The sequence below is a fragment of the Lithobates pipiens genome, unplaced genomic scaffold (genome assembly GCF_037356315.1).
Source record: "Lithobates pipiens isolate NorthernLeopardFrog02 unplaced genomic scaffold, aLitPip1_a1.2 Scaffold_16, whole genome shotgun sequence".
Lineage (NCBI taxonomy): Eukaryota > Metazoa > Chordata > Amphibia > Anura > Ranidae > Lithobates > Lithobates pipiens.
The window spans coordinates 543,563,189-543,577,018 of record NW_027507748.1 but is presented as its reverse complement, the minus strand read 5'-3'; positions in this window follow the sequence as shown (position 1 = coordinate 543,577,018).

Genomic DNA, 13,830 nt, shown 5'->3' with positions numbered 1-13,830 from the left:
TGCATAGCTGAAATTTAGGCCGATTCCTGCAGAATCATTTAAAATTACAGCCACATGGTTGGCTGAGCAGTGACTGCTTTCTACTAGATGCAGTCACTGTTCCTGTCACTGTTCCCGTATTCAGACAGCTACAGCTGTCTGAAATATATAGCTAGCAGGGGAGTTTCTTCCATAAGGTTTAGCTCAGCACGTTTGAATCATAGTCCAAACCTGCCTGGGCTATCCTGCCAGGAAGCTGTCACTGTGCACCGCCAACAATAAGAGACTGAAGGATTCCCCATTCCGGGGCGCATATAATTGTGGATTCATGGTGTGGATGCCTCGGCCACTTATAATTGGTGGTTCGCAGTGACAGCTTCCTGTTGGGATAGCTCAGAAGGGTCCAGACTATCATCTGAACATGTCTGAGCTCATCCCACTTCTTCCATTGATACTGTTTAGCATAAATAGAAAAATCTAAGAGATTTCTGTCATTCAATCTGCAGCATGAACAAGAGAAATGTGTGTGTGTATGGCTAACATATAGATAACATAATCTCTGGCTATGAGAGCATTGTGGGCACATGTCTGCAGAGAGTTTATTGTTTTCTGGCATATTACAATACACATTTCCTCTACGTATATAGTCATACAATTTTTCACGCACACATTTTTTCTATTAACACTTTATTCACCAACATGACTCCATGAAACACTTATATTTATGTTTATTTATGACCTCACGTATGTTTACACATTTTAAATTTTTTAGCACCACTGTGATACCATAGGTGAACAAATAGGAGCATAATTGTTTCCTATACCGTATTAATTCTCCCTATTTGGCATTTAAATCTTAAAGGTATAGCACCAGATCTGCTTTCTTTCCATTATATCCAATATATTTTCACCCAGAGGGTGGCAATATTAGGCAGAGGCAGCTCCTACCACTAATATATTGTCTCTATTCATAGCACAATTTATTTTCATAATTTTTGTCAATCTATCAAACAGCTTCTGTAGGGGTACAGAACGGTTTTAGGAAAAGTTCAGCCCTTGGACCCCATCATGAAGTATCCTGAATTATTCAAGACTATTTTAGAAGAGGAAGCCATGCTAGAGAACAAAAATAAAGAGTCTGAGACAGAAACCTGTTGCTAATCTTTCCAACTTCCCAACGTCTGACGGAACGTACAATGGGAGACATGAATCTGATTAAAGTGTTGGTACACCCAGAGGGCATCATTGTTTTCTAAGGTGCTTCAAAGACTTCATGATGAGGGGCTGAAGCTGTCTCTAGAGTTATACCAGCCTTCTGTCACTTATCTTGGACATTTTGTCTCTGCTAACCAACCCCAAGAAACTGGAAACTGTCACATCCTGGTCAAGACGAAGTAATGTGACTGAACTGAGGTCATTCCTGGGGTTCTGCTCATACTACTGAAGGTTAGTTAAGGGATTTGGTAAGATAATCCAACCCCTCAATGAGCTGGTAAAGAGGGAGGATAAGGGAGATGACATAGAAACCAAGCAAACTATAGACTCAGGGAGCCTTGGGAGTTCATCCAAGATCAGTGGACTGATTGGCGTGCAGAGACCTACCATTAGAAGAGGAGCTTAATGAATGCCCCTATCCTAGCCTATGGTGAGCCAACCAAACCCTAAAAACTACATCTCAATGCCAGTCAAGGCAGATTATGTGGGATCTTGTATCCAGAGCACAACGGATATTTGCGACCATTTGCATATGTGAGCAGAAGTCTTACCACTGATGAAAAGAACTACCCTACACACAAGTAAGAATTGTTGACCTTGAAGTGGGCAGTGCTGGATAAACGGAAAAATAATTTGTATGGTGCAGACTTTGTAGTCAAAACTAACAATAACCCACTCACATATGTACTTACCACAGCCAAGGCTTGTGCCAAGAGCACTGGACCAGAGAAGTGGCAGGAGCTAACACCATTGGAGTCTTAGATGCAGGGGTCCCAAAATAATACTGTGACCTTTCCCAAGTGAGGGACAAAGTCCTGTCCAATCTCTCAAAGAAAGACTTCAGGAAGGATCAGATTGATCACCCTTTCTGCAGTTTAACAATTAAGGCTCTGGAGGGTCGAAGTCCAAATCTACTGCTAACTCTCCAAAAGAAGTACGCCTGGTTCATAAGGAATTAAATTAGTTACAGCTACGTGATGACCTGGTCTATCGAAGGGGTCCCTAATGTGATCTTGAAGATAAATGTCAACTGTTCCTGATAGAAAAACATAGAGAGACTGTGATGGTATCAGGGCTGGGCTCAGCCCTTCCTTCTCTGAGCTGGCCGCTCAGCTGTCGGCTAATTGCCAGCTCCTATCTCTGCACAGTTACTCAGCTGTTGATGATATCCTGCTCGTCAGTCCTGCCTACTTAAGTAGTCCACAGGATCTCTGCCGTCGCCTTGGTCAACATCACAGACACATTTCCTGCATTCCTGTTTTAAGACTTGTTTTGCTGACATCCCTTCTGGATCCAGATCCTGCTTGCTGTTCCACTACATTGATCCCTGTCTTCTGGCTTGGCTGTCTATCCGTTCGGGTTACTGAACTTTGGCTATGTTTTTGACAACATTTGTTCTTTTTACTTTTATTATTAAACAAATGTGATTTAACTGTACTTCTGTCTCAGCCTGATTTAATGGTTTCTGACAGATGGCTGTTTTGCATGATGATCATGGCCATTTAGGGCCTGAAAGAACTTTCAAACTAGAGACCATTTTTATTCGTCCTGCAGCCAGGCTAATATTGAAGGATACTGTCTCCTGCATGCAATGCAAAAAAAGAAAGACCCCTGATGACGTGAGACGTGCTGACTAAAAGCGGGTGTGGACAAGTGTGGTCGAGCATGACAAGTCACTTCTGCCCACAGTGGAACGCAGCTGGAGCACAAAACATCTTCTTTTTTAACTTTGCAAACTTATAGAGTGTTTTTAGCGCTTATTTTAATAAAAAATCAAAGTACTTCACATTGGGGGATTGTTCCTTTTTCACTTTTTTGATCCTGTTGTCAGGAGATTTGGCGGGTATCCCTTTTGATGAATGGCTGGAGGTTCCATCGCCAGGTACTGAGACGGATCACGGGAACATCTTGCACCCAATTGCACCCAATGATGTATATGACTTCTGTAATGGGGGTCATGTCTATCTGGTGAGTAGGCTCGGTGTTGGTGGAGGAAGATTTTACAGTTATCCATCTGTTGGATTCACAAGAGCCCTGTATTATTGGAAATCATCTGATGTTTTTTTCAATTTTATTTAATTACTTATATTTATTGATATTTTTTGCACATTTGGTATCCACCGAAACACTAGCTGGATTTTCAATGCTTATTCAGTTGTATTCACACTACATTTGTATAGCACATTGCACTATCACACACTAGGGAGGGACATCTAGTGGTTGTTTATAGCATTGCACTTTGCACTTTATTGTATAATTTACTCAAAAGTGTGCGGTACATCACCAATTTTTCCACCTCATAGGTTAATCAGTGATACATGCCCGCAACAGCACAGAGAACAATGCTACAGGGTTCTCCCCTGTATTCTCAAGGGAGAGAGGCCTGGCTATCTGTAGACCTGGCATTTGGCACATCTCTAGACCAGATATCTTTGACATTCCATAGGTGATCGAGGCTGAGCTAGAATCTGAAAATGGCATATGAGCAGGCTTAGATGGCTTCAGACATGTGAGGTTAGTGAAACAAAAGAAAGTCTGATCTGAGAGTGAGGGTGCAGGACCTGCAACTGGGTGATTGATTATTGCTGAGGAATCAGGGTGTCCCCAGGAAGCATAAGCTATCTGTTCAGTCGAAATCCCAGCCCTATAGTATACAAGATCCGCCCAGAAGGAAGAACCGGCCCTTTAAAGACCTGGCACAGTAACTAACTCTTACCTCTTGCGGAAGCAGCTCATGTGCCTCAGAAACCACATTCACAACCCATTTAAGCTATTTCACAAAGGCTTTACCCAGTGACTAGAGCTCAGTCTTTGCCATCTGATACAAATGAGGGGGAGAGCCATGAAGAAGAAGTCTGCATGTACTGGTTGTGGCTGCCTATACCCTCGAAGGTCATCACACTCCTTCACCTGGGGAAACAGATCCAGGAACCCTCAGGCCAGAGCCTCCAGAATTCATACCCCAAGGTTACTCACTAGAAACTCCTGAAGACCTTCCAATCTTTCTGACTGCAGAGAACATAGAGACTTCTTAGCCATTCACAAAACCAGAGAGAGAGACAGTTGGAGAAGGGCCCTTCAAGCTGAAAGAGCAAAATGAACAATTTGGCATCTCAAGAGACTGACTTATGACACCTTAGGCAAAAGTTCTTATGAAGCCATTTTCACCACTCAAATGATTGACAGAATGCCAACCCTTGCCACTGAAAATTTAGTGGAAGGCAACTCAAACTCACCCTTTGACACATCTGAGTGGGCCATACCAATATCGATGGCTTATGGACAAGGCAACCTTGTTCTTTTTATCCAATGGTAGGAGGTTTCTTTGTTAAATTTGTATGTCAGTAAGGATTATCTGGATTTATGTAAATGTTGATTTAAGTACACCTCCACTAAGCGGAATCTGCTTGCTCTGCTCTCCGCTGATCCCCGCTGAGCAGGCGGATGACAGGTCCGTGTCTGCTCCGCTATGCAGAGTTGACATGGACACAGTCCTGCTTTCCTCTATGGGGCAATCGGGTGGAAACTGACCTCCTGTCCATTTCCATCTGATGCCATTCGATCCAATCTGATCCGCCGGATGGATGGGGAATAGGACCACCATCCGTCTGTTTTTGGCAGGCAGGATCAGACCGGATGACTGTGGGAGTCAGCGGACATGTGTCTGCTGACATCCACAGCTCCATAGAAGAGACTGCAGGGTCCGATCAGGTCCACCTGAAAAACTGACAGGACCTAATTGGACAGCCCATGTGAAAGGGGCCTAAAGGCTGTAATAAAGTGAAAGATGGTTCAACAAAATACTGATACAAGAGGGTGATCCTTTTTTATAAGTTGCACTGAGTAAATACAGCTGGATGAAAGAAAAACCGCATTTTCACTTCACACTGCAAAGCAACAAAATGTGATTATTTTAAAGGGTGTGATTCTTTTTTATACCCACTGTATTGTCTAGTGAACAGTGATTTATCTAATTCTTTACTTAATCATTTATGTGCATATTGGGTTAATTTACCTCCAAGCAGTCTGATGTTTACTTTTTGATACTAAACCTTAGTTTTGTGCAGGGTATCTGCATTTGTGCTCCCAGTAGCAGTGCAGTATCCATTTGATTAAACTGGTGGGTCAGTGGGGCTGAGGTTGTTGTCAGAGTTGAGGCATTAGAACAGAGAACCCAGTCTACCAAGCAGCTTAAACTCTTCCCCTGAGTGTAGTGCTGTCACCCCACCGGCCCTCCTCTCTAATTTATCCCAGTCGCTTATGGATGGTATCATGTGGGATGGACAAGAGAAGAGGGCCGGCGGTAATCAACTCACAACATGTACATTTGCAACAGCAGCTTTCCTGTGCCATTCAAGAAATAACTTCTGTGCCCACCTGACACCTCACCACCATTCCCTCTTGACCCCCAAAGACCATGCTCTCCTGACACCTCAGTACCATGCCCTCCTAACTCCCCTATACTGTAACTTCTTGACCCCCCCAATACCATATCTTCCTAACACCCCTTTACCATGCCCTCCAAGCTTAAATCCTCTCATATGCTCCCAGAACAATCCCCCCCCCAAAAAAGTCCCCCTCCCTAGTACAAGTCCTCTACCCCTCAAATTACCTTTCAAAGCACAAATCCCCCCACTCCAAATCCCCCCTCCCAGCACAACCCCCCCCCCCCCATTTCCCCTTCTAGCCCAAATGCCCGTCAATCATCCCTACTAGCACAAATCTCCCTCCCCCAAAAAAATTCCCTCCTAGCACAAATCCTCTTCCCCCATCTCCCCTCTCAACACAAGTGCCCCCCCCCCCAAGTACTTCTTACTTCCTGCTGCTCCCCCCTCCCCCAATTCCCAATCCCAACACAAACCTCCTCCCCAATCTCCTTGTGGTGCCCCGAACCTCACATGATACCACAATGCCCAGGGTAACCACCCCTCCTGCCCAACCCTTGTCCCAGCCCTGCTCATAACCCCTTTCCTCTGCCCTACTGACCCACTGTCCTTGGCTCTGCTAACCCCTGACCTGCTCACCCCTGTCCTCTGCCCTACTGATCTCTGAATTCTGCTCTTAATATTGCTAACCTCTGTACACTTTGTCTTGTGTTTTGACCTTGGACAGAAACACCAGTAAAAACTTAAAAAAAAAAAAAAAAAACAGAAGACCTAATCAAAAAACACAGAAGGAATAGAACACCTGACAGTTTTTCAATGTTGTCTATGCCCCTTTTAGGGAAATTCACCCTCTCTATCTGTCATGTTTACCAATATCACCAAACGTGCAAGTGAAAAAGTGAAAGAAAATCCCAAATTGTGGATTGTCCGCAGAACAGGAATAGAGGGGAAATCTTCCAATGAGAACATTTGGGGGTTCTTTCATTTCCTGTTTTGCTATTGGACAGGATGTGCAGGAAGCCCCCCCCCCCCCAAAGGCCCAAAGGGAACACAAATGACAAAAGAAAGCCTGACAGGGGTTATAACCCACGCTTACTCTATCCAAAACAGGGGGAAAAAATTGCCTTTGACTCTACTTTAATTTTATATAAAAATTTTAAAAACAGAAGACTGCCAGTAGAGAGGTGCATGGCCTCTAGCTGAGCTCCACATTGTATTTATACCTAAAGCTAGTGAAGGGTGTGTTTTCTGTCCACGTATTTGTCATGTATTTAATTTTCAGTGTGTTAAGGAAAAATCAGTACTTGTGCGTGTGTTTGCATTGTAGGCTGCATGTACAGATACAATTGTGGGATTTCTGTTTGAGGCTGTGTTTGCACAGATATCTGTATGTGTGCCAGTGTGTGTATATGTATAGCTGATTGTGTGCATATTGAGGGCAGTGGGGTTTGCTTTCGGCCTTTCACATGAAGTATTTGCTAAGATTGAATAGCTTGTGATTGTTAACCAGTTAATGATCTTCTTCTTCTGCTGATACTTGGCCTTTGTTTGACCATCTTTATTAACTGAAACCGAGGAGTCTTTGTATTCAAACTAGTTTTACTATCTGCATTCCAGGTCTCTCCTTGTAGAGATTTACAGGCACAAAAAAATATATATACGATTTGATACAGAAAATTTTCTGGAATCATCAACAGGACACAACAACACAACATAAATACCAATGCTGCCAATAAAATGTTGTTTTAGGATGCCAACTAAAGGTAAGAGCTGAGTCGAGCATGCAGTAAAAAAAATGATATATATATATATATATATATATATATATATATATATATATGCAACACTGACCTCCGAAGGAGCCGCTGAATTTATTGGGCTTAGCGTTACCTTCTTCACCTCGTATGCGTCTAGGGGTTTCCCGAGGTAGATGGCCCAAACACTGCAGAGACTGATGACAGATCCACTTGAAGGGATTTTTATTTGCAAAAAGTAGTTAAACAAACAGTCTCTCAGTATAGGATCAGAGGGTTTAGGTGAAAAGTCCAGGTACTCTTAGTATCAAAGTCAGAATGTAGAATAACTCTCTTACTTTGAATAAATCCAGAGAATAGCCATTCGCAGCTGGATCCTCACTTTAATTGGATAGTCCTTCTCTCACCAGGCCTAGCAGCCAACAGGGTGCTTGAGTCAGGAACAAGTCTCTGCCACAGACTTTGTTATAGAACAGCTAAAGGAAACTTGAAAACTTGTAGAACACTTGTGTGGTACCAGTATCTTACAGCCAGTCCAGCGATACCGCACAAGATTGGATTCACTTGGGTCCTTCAGCTTGACCAGGCTCTTGTTGAGAAGCCAACCCTTGCGTGGCCTTCTCCCGAAGAGACCTCCCCTGGATAACTTCACAGTTGCTGGGCCTCTCCACTAAGTGAGACGGCACCGGACCATCTCCGAATCTTTCTTTCAGTTTCCTCGCCTCGGGCTAGCCAGCCCCGAGATGTAAAGTCGGGTGGATCCGCACCCCAGGCATGGAAGTCCTGGGGGCTGGTCAGGAGGACTAGGACCATGCAGTCAGAACATACTTCTGAACCCCCGAAATACGTGACATCCGCATCTTAAGTACCCCCTCCCAGAAGCACAGCAAGAGTGACACTCCCACTGGGCTGGTTCAGAGATAAAGTAACCTTAAAGCACCCAACTAGACTGTGTTTTCATACCTGCCAGAAGTGACAGCGCCCCCTATGGCCAGGCAGAACACCCTTCAGTCCAGTCAGACTGATACTGAGGTCAAAATTTAGAGTAATCAAACCCAAACCAAACTGCGGTTTAAGGGTAACATTAAATATCAAAACACATAGCGCATGCTCTTCAGGAGCCGGCGCTACACACACACACATATATATATATATATATATATATATATATATATATATATATATATATATATATATATATATATACACATATATATTGTATTATAATGTACTATATACATGACACATTATTTCATAAACATTTAATATACAGCCCTGGCCAAAAGTTTTGAGAATGTCATAAATAATTATTTCCACAAAATCTACTGCCTCAGTTTTCATGATTGCAATTTGCATATACTCCAGAATGTTATGAAGAGTGATCAGATGAATTGCAATTAATTGGAAAGTCCCTCTTTGCCATGAAAATGAACTTCCACAAAAAACATTTCTACTGCATTTATGAAGAAGGTTTCAGGGCGCCCAAGAAAGTTCAGCAAACACCAAGACCATTTCCTACAGTTGATTCAGCTGCGGGATCGGGGTACGACCAGTGCAGAGCTTGCTCAGGAATGGCAGCTGAGTGCTTCTGCATACACAGTGAGGCAAAGACTTTTGGAGGATGGCCTGGGGCAGCAAAGAAGCCACTTCTCTCTAGGAAAAACATTAGGGACAGACTGATATTTTTCAAAAGAGACAGGAATTGGACAGCTGAGCTCTGGGGGTAAAGTCATTTTCTCTGATGAATCCCCTTTCCAATTGTTTGGAAAAAAACGCGTCCGGAGAAGAAAAGGTGAGCGCTACCATCAGTCCTCTGTCATGCCAACAGTAAAGCATCCTGGGACCATTCATGTGTGGGGTTGCTTCTCAGCCAAGGGAGTGGGCTCACTCACAATTTTGTCTAAGAACACAGCTATGAATAAAGAATGAAAGTCCAAAATGCAGCGCTTGCTTCAAATAGCAGGTCTTTCCAAGAAGGGATAGATATGAAAGAACCCTTCACCAGCTTCAGTGTGTATGAAAAAGCACACCACACCCAATGTGAATCAAATCTGCTTACCAAAAGGTGATAATAAATAGGCATAAATTCATCAATCACAAGGCATCACTGCATCACTTATCCAAACACTGATGGTAATAGACTTGATCCACTCATAGAATATAGCTTGTAATGGGCACTTATTCACTTAAAGCCATCAAAATCACGAACTCCAAGGATATGGTAGATGTAATTTATGCAATCATAAATTGGTGGTCAATTCTCAAGAAGTGGGTGAACAAAAAAACAAAACACAAATTCTGACAAACTCCAAGCATTGATTATGCAGGAATGAGCTGCCATCATTTAGGATGTGGCTCAGACGTTGATTGACAACATGCCAGGGCAAATTGCAGAGGTCTTGAAAAGAAGGGTCAACACTACAAATATTGACTCTTTGCATAAACCTAATGTAATTGTTTATAAAAGCCTTTGACACTTATGAAATACTTGTAATTATATTTCAATATATCATAGTAACATCTGAAAAAAAGGATCTAAAAACACTGAAATAGCAGACTTTGTGAAAATTAGTATTTGTGCCATTTTCAAAACTTTTGGCCACAGCTGTACAGAAAAAGGATTCCCAAAAGCCACGGGAACCTTGGATGGACCTGTACACATGGACCACTGGGAGAAAGGACTATCTACTGCTCTGATGCTAGTGTGTGTAGATTTTAGCTTGAGTTATAGAGCTCTGTAAACAACAGGCATTGCAGGCTACAAGTAAAGCATCAGAGAGAGAAATTTAATGATTTTGGTTCATACAGGTTTTTAGTGTGTAGAGAGATTTCATGAATGGGAGCTACACTAATGTTTAGTTGGCAACACGCTTGGTGGAAGTACAATATTGATTTCCTATGTCTCCTAAAAGCCTCTTTATTCAGAGTTTCCCTTTCTCAGTGGACCAGTCTTATTGTAACAGGTACAGGCCTTGTAAATCTATCAGATATCCACCCTTCTCAGGGTAAAGTAGAGGTATAATTTTAAGATACTTACAGGTACTTCAAATGTGACTGAGTGACAGGTTCCCTCAGGGCCTCTTGTATGAGACAGCAGGGGGAATCGGATAATGGACAGGAAGGGGTGATCAGTGTGGTGGGGGGGCAGTTACAAGAACAGATCCCCTCGTGTGGGAGTCCCGGCAGCAGACGAAATCAGCTTCTCTTCCTCTTTTTTCCATTGGCTTTCAGATGCTGCAGAGAGATCTACATTTGGGGACCAGTTACAGTAATTCCCCCCCCAAACCAATCACCCCTCCTGTTCATGGTCTGATTCCGTCTGCTGCCCAGGCCCACCTGTATACCCCCCCTTACCCCCACAGCGATAACAGCTTCCCTTCTCTCCTCCCACCTGGCTTTCAGCTCCTGTAGGGGGAACCACAAGGTATCAGTTTGGGTAAATGCCCCAATGTGTTTACTGTGCTTCAGTTTATGAATAAATAGAAAGCCTCTGTACAGAACACCTCATTTCTTCATCAGCAGTGCAGCTGAGGCTGCAGAGAAAGGATTCGGGGATCTGAATAATTTTTTTAAATTTATAAAATATTTGTAAAAAAATAATGTAAAAATTGTAAGAAATAACTGTCTGGGTTGTGTTTGTACAGCTGCTGTTTCCCCATAGCGCAACATAGGCTGCCTGTACACATATCCAGCCACATCAAAAAAAGCTTATTTACACTGTACAGGTCACAGCACCCATGTGAATAAGACCCACCATATTTATTGGCGTATAACGCTCACTTTTTCTCCCTGAAAACAAAGTGCAATAATGTGTGCGTGTTATACGCCAATATTTTCTATTGGGATGCCTCGGAGGGGAAGGGGAGTGGGGGGGCAATGCCTCATTGATAACGTCACCTATGACGAAACGCGTCTGGGAAGGTACGCAGTGACGCCACCACGCTCTACGAGGGGAGGACGGGACGCTTTGTTTGAATGCCGGCCGGCGTTTTTCAGTTCCACTTTCAATGCTGATCTAAAAATTGTTTCATGTAAGTGTGATTCCTTTATTTTAATAAAACACCCAAACGTTTTTACGCTATGGAGGCATCTCTTTTTCCTTAATGGTGTTACCGGAGACATATGTGACCATTGATCATTGGAGCTCTAAAGGCTGCGGTATCGCCATATACCCATGTTAAGGGCCATTGTGGATGCCAGAATTGGGATTTGATGTTTCATTACCCTGCTGTGGACTAGTGTCAATAAGGCTGTTATTGTCCATATTTCTGGTAAGCGCATCACTTATTTGGTGACGGGCACAGATATTCAGCTTTGTGTGGATTCACGGTGGTGACATGATAATCGTCTTCACATTGGAACACCTTATTGGACTATAATTTATATTAAAAAAATCTCTTCACTTTCACTTTTTTATATGTAGTTTTATATTTCATATGGACTACATGTTCTTCACTTATTATATAATTTTTTTTTGTTTGCTATATGCACAATTGGGTGATTGCTCTTTAGGCATTGACTTTGTATGAGAGTCGTATACCCTCTATATATATTTTTCGTTCTATATAGTTAGTTTTAATATATATTGTTATTGGCACAGCTTTCCATATTTTCCATAAAGAAAATAATACCTGTTCTGCAGTAGAGGTAACTTTATTACACTTCAGTCAAATCCAAAATTATTTTCAGTAAGCTTCTTACGTTAGGCACAGGGCTGGTGCACGGATTTTTGACACCCTAGACGATAGCTCAATTTGCCGCCCCCTGTTTTTTTCACGAACATAACTCTGCTCTGGGGGGGGGGGGGGTTCAGTCGACCCCTGACTGATGTGCACTCTAGGATGGCGCCCTCCTTGCCTATAGGTAGCGATGGCCCTGGTTAGGAGTGCTATTGTCCCTTGGAATACAGCTTACAGTATTGTCATTTCTAAACTGGATCAAAAGTGAGTGGTGTTGCTGGCTGTAGCCTTTTCAAGGGAAAATCAGATTTTCCGAGGAACTTTGAGAAGACTTATATAGTCCAAAACTGAATAAATCTCAGCAGCATTATAATCAATAGAAGTACAATAGAGTTTAGTACTCTGCTTGATCATTTTTTATTTACACTAATAGTTCATTTTTCAGAGAATCTTTCCATAGTTCTATCTAATTCATTACTGCATTACTACTACGACCAGAAAAAGGGGGTTGATCTCCCAAAAGATTGTCCTGCCAAATTAACTTCAAATAAAAAGTATCTACAATATCACTTAGTACCTAAGTCAACTACTGTTGTAATTGGATGTCCTAAAATAATGTACCTGGCCAGAAAACTGCTTTTACATACAATATTAACAACCAGTATAAACATATGATACCTGCAATCTTGTCAGATATGGACTACAGCTGCACCTCATATAGGGCATTGAAGATGATTTAATTGAATCAGTTGAGAATAGGGAAAAGTGAGCACACTTCCATTCTTCTCATTAATAGGTTCTTTAATAATTAAAGTGGGAGTAAACTCCCATCTCTGACTTGTACCTATAGCTAAGCCTATAATAAGGCTAACCCATAGGTACCATAAATATCTCCTAAACATGTGCCGATGACATCACCGGCGCATTGGCTTTGAAGGAACGGCCGACATCATCGTAGCTCTGGCCAGTCACACAGCCGGAGACCTCGGACACAGAAGGATGACCGGCTGAAGATGGAAATGGTTTCCAGTGGTGACCAGTTGTTTTCAGGTAAGTTTCACATAATGTGCTAGTACACAGTGCATACTAGCTCATTATGGCATTACCTTTCAGGTCAGAAAAAAAATCACCCAGCGGCTTACTACCATTTTTAAGTAGAAGTCCACCCTAAAACTAAAATCCCTGCATCTACAGACATTGATGATCTAACGCTAACCTATCTAGCCCTGTAAAGAAGAAATCAGTATACATACCTTTTCTGCAGGCGATCCAACCCGATCCCACCCTGAGCTGTGATCTGCATCTTCGCTGTGGAGGCGGGTGTGGAGGACACATCCAATAATGGAAGCCCCATAGTAGCTCTATGGGTGAGGTCACTCCCCATTCATTTCACAGCCATGACCTCTGCAGAGCTTCCGCCACTGGAGATCAGGTCGAAACGGCTTCCGAAAAGGTATGTATACTGATTTCTTCTTTACAGGGCTTGATAGGTTAGTGTTAGAATGTGCATGTCTGTAGATTTTAGTTTTAGAGTGGACTTAAGTTTGATTGGTCCAGCTTAGCAGAAGACATTTAAATGTTTTCTTCCAGAAAATCTGTGTGCTGTTTCCCCAAATTTACAAAGCCCCAATCCACCTACTTGGCGCTACATGTCCCATAATTCCAAGCGCCACCAAGCACATGTGTACCCATCTAGTCTTCTCTAGTTGTCCATGCATGGCAAACAGCCTGCTAACAAAAGCTTGTGGTCTCTGTCACGGTAGCACATGCAAGGGTGGCTGCATGGAAACCTGCAAGAAAAAGGAGCCACCCAAAAAT